This window comes from Solanum tuberosum, unplaced genomic scaffold (genome assembly GCF_000226075.1).
Source record: "Solanum tuberosum cultivar DM 1-3 516 R44 unplaced genomic scaffold, SolTub_3.0 scf00218, whole genome shotgun sequence".
Classification (NCBI taxonomy): Eukaryota; Viridiplantae; Streptophyta; class Magnoliopsida; order Solanales; family Solanaceae; genus Solanum; species Solanum tuberosum.
Window position 1 is genome coordinate 1,024,598 of NW_006239144.1, and position 4,367 is coordinate 1,028,964.

The following is a 4,367-nucleotide window of genomic DNA, read 5'->3' on the forward strand; positions in this document are numbered from 1 at the left end:
GGCATGCCTCTTGATTCGGATCATTTGCCATCTTGACTCTGGATTTTTAGTCCGTCTTAAGAATGGAAGTTGTCCATTTTAAGTACGAACTAGAAAGCCATTTTTAATATGGTTCTTGGTTCTCTTGATTATTGGGCTTTGACCCTTCTTGATACAGGGCTTCGGTCCTTCTTGATACTTGGTTATGCTGGGTGTGACAGTATGATGTATATATTGGGCGAGCCTTAGTATTGGATCTCTTGGGAAATGGTGCTATGAGCGTTCTTGACACTTGAATCTTTAAATATAGAACTTGATACCCTTAATATATTGTTCACTTGATTTATGTATTATGTTTCAATCGTGCTGCCCATGACTTTTGAAAGGTAACTTGGTGAATCTAGCAGCTCCACGCATATAGTTTTTACACCACTAAGTTTTATGCTTAGCGATAGTTGTTTCTATCGTAGGGAATGTTTGAGGGGATACTTGAAACTGGCCATTGGAGGTGGAGTTTTTGCGAGCTTTATGGGAAGATCACATTTGCATATAGGCATCTATAGTTTGCATAATATTGGGACTTGTACATGATCTATATGTTGTACATTTACATGAAATTTTGAGGCTAATTTGATCATATCACCATGGGTTGTAAAATAAGTATGACTACATGTTTTACTATTTTGGGGTGTGTAAACCCAAGTCTTGTAATGTATTAAATTTACAGTTTATTTTGAAGGTTTGTATGAAGCATGAGCCAATCAAGCTTTGGTACCCCCGAAGTTGGTAATGATTTATAACATGTTTTGTAGTAGTATAGATAATATATGAAAATCTCTTAGCGTATTTTTAAAAGTATTTTGAAAGATTCTCCCGCCATAAATTGAGACTCTTGTCTTGTTTAAATTTGATATCAACTAAATTTCTAAATGACAAGCTGTTATACCTTTCACTTGTTATTTTGGGCTAAATTCCTCTATTGAATTATAATTTATATATCTTAGATTAATCCCTTTGAAATGTGCAAGTATTATATTAGCTTTCTTGTTAAGTAGTAGCATCCTTCCGAGAGGGTTGTTACAGCGAGTCGCCGAACAGTTCCGCGATGCAGTGTCTTATCGCCCAAAGTTACAGGACCTCAAGGATGCTGAAGGCAAAAATAAAACGGCGATACAAATGACCAAAGAGCGGATCACCGAGTGGATTGGCGATCCCGACTAACTGCGCCGACTGAACCTTTGCAGCACACTTTTTGACAACTATAAATACTTGTTTAAATTTTTAGCTTAGTATCTGATTGAACATTCAGTAAGTTTTTGAAGTTTAGAGCTTAGAACTGAATAGAGAGACATTTTTCCTTAGCTTTAAAGATTTCCATTTTTAAGAAATTGGAAGTGGGTATTAAAGATTCTTCATCTTATATGTTTGTAAATACAATATTAATTGTACCAAGTTGATGGAAACACATTTTAGTATCGATTTCTATCTTTTTACTATGTCTAGCTAAAACCCCAATTCTTGGGGTGTGATTATGTGATTATGGGTTGAGTTAAGTGTTGGGTATTGCTAATTGATAGTTTATTTGCTATTTAAAAATGATTTCGTTCAGTAGTTGTGGTTGAATTTAATGAGTTGTAGTTGCAAAATACAATCTTAACTTCGTGTTTTTTGGCTTGCTCGAGAGAGAGGTTTTTAAAACCAAAATTGCTGAATCGATGGTCTGTGGGTATTGGGTTGTCATGGGTTCAGCTCGAGAGAGTGAACCCTAGACCCTTTTCCACACATTCAGCTCGAGAGAGCGAATGGACTAAAGCGAAGGTTGTGCTTTATTGCTGCTTATTGGTGTTAGAGAGAAACCAATTTGATTCGGGATAAATTATTCGAGAGAAAGTTTATCCCCACTAAAGTCTAGCTTATTCACTGATTTACAGCTATTTACTATTTATTGCAATTATCCGGTTGTTTAACTTAGCCCATAATCCTATCACATCCTGAGAATCCCGTATTTTCATGTTATTTGTTGTTTTAGTTGATAGTACAAACAAACCCCCCCGTATATTTGACACTTGTGTCACCCCAAACTTGAATTATATTTTTCTTCGTAAATGTTTTTAGCTATGATTGACTTGAGCATGTTTATGCTTTCCTATTGATTCTTTAGTATGAACTGCTCCCTTGGGACTCGACCCCAACTCACTAGTTGGGTTATATTACTACTCACGATCGTTGGCACTTAGTATTGGATGAAGTGTCCTGACACATGAAATCAACTATGCTAAGTTGTACTTGCGAGAAATGGTTAGGTTGCGTGGAGTGCCCTTATCCATTATCTCTGATTGTGGTATTAAATTTACTTCTCAGTTTTAGAAGTCTTTCCAAAAAGGGCTTAGTACTCGTGTTAAGCTTAGTATGACCTTTCATCCAAAAACCAATGGGAAAGCAGAGCATACTATCCAAACTTTGGAAGATATGTTGAGAGCTTGTGTGATTCACTCTAAGGGTAATTGGGATGATCATTTGTCTTTGATTGAGTTTGCTTACAATAATAGCTATCATTTCAGCATTGGTATGACTCCATTTAGGCTCTTTATGGTAGGAGGTGTAGATCTCCAATAAGTTGGTTTGAAATTGGTGAGGTTGCCTTGATAGGTCCCGAGTTGGTACATAAGGCTATGGAGAAAGTTCGTCTTATTAGAGAAAGGTTGAAAGCATCTCAAAGTCGACAATTTGCCGATGTTAGAAGTAGAGACTTTGAATTTGATGTACATGATTGGGTCTACCTGAAGATTTCTCCCATGAAGGGTGTTATGAGGTTTGGAAAGAAAGGGAGGCTTAGTCCCCGTTATGGAGGCCTGTATCAAATTTTTTTAGGTGTATTGGTAAAGTTGCTTATGAACTTGATTTTTCTAATGATTTGGCATCGGAACATCCGGTTTTTCATGTCTCCTTGTTGAAGAAATGTGTTGGAGATCCGATAAACATTGTTCCCTTAGAAGGTTTGGGAGTTAAGGAGAATCTTTCTTATGAAGAAATTTCGGTTGAGATTTTAGACCGACAAGTTAAGAAGCTTATAAATGAGGAAGTTGCTTCGATAAAGGTTTTTTAGAGGAATCAGTTAGTTGAGGGTGCTACTTGGGAGGCCGAGGCCGTTATGATGTCTCGATACCCTCATCTCTTTCCCTCCGATCCCACTCTAGCTTGAGGTATTTAGTTCCTCATGGTCCGTCCTTATTTCTTAGTTATTCTCATATTTCCTCATGCATGCACTCATGAAAACTTGATTTTTGAGAAAATGAGTTAACCTGGTTGATTTCTCCATGATTATGTACATTTTAGTATGAGTTGCATATTGGCCTTATGAAATGATGTTTTGGATATGCTTTAGCTTGGAGCCGATTTTCTTTCTCGGATATGTGCATTTATGTGATTGCATTTGTGTTGGGTTGTTAGATCTTCTTCCTACCCTCCTTATGATGTCTTGATTTCCATTCGAGGATGAATGTTCCCAAGGGGATATAATGTAACACCTCAAATTTGGAAAAGAAGGACAATGTAGTTTTTGGACTGGTGTCTGTTTCTATGGTCTCACCTATAGACTGTAGAAAATTCTACGGTCTATAGATGGCAACCGTAGCTAGTGGAAAAATAATTTTTCAAAAAAAGTCTCACTACCCTTTTTACGGTTCAACAGGACGGTCTGTCATTCCATATACGAGTTGTAGATAGGTCTCGTAGGTGACCCCCAAACTTAGTAAAGTTTTAAAGCTTAAAGTTGGTTTATACGGTTAGCAACGATCAGTAGAAACACTTACGAGTTGTACATGGGTTTCATCAAAAGTTGGCCAAATTAAGAGTCTCTGATTACTTTCTACGGTTGACCAGTATGGTCCGTAGAAGGCAGAGGCGAATCTAGAATTTCAAGAAGACGGGTGCAGTACCATTGTCAGGTGCGGCTCTGTCCCTTTAAGAAAAAAAGGTAACTAATTTAGGCTTTCAAATTTGAGGGGCCTTATTTATTTTAGCAATAATAAATATAGGTTTTTCATAAGAAAAATAAGAAAAATATTAAATACATTTGCAAAATAAATAAATTTTATTATAAGAAAAAGTCATTAGAAGAAGTTTTAAAAAAAGGCTGAATGCAGAAACTCTTTTTGTGAATAAAATAAAATGCAAGGTTGTGAAAATGCAGCATCTGGGAATCGATCCCTCAACCTCAAAGTGGAAAACTGACACTCAAACCAGTGAACCATCCAGTTGTTTGTGTTCATGGGTTCCTTCGGTTGCTATTTGATATATTTTAAGAATTATACAAGTAATACATCGAGTTTTGTTGGATGACCACGGGTTTCGATGACCCATTTTAAAACTTAAATTCTCCCCTGGTA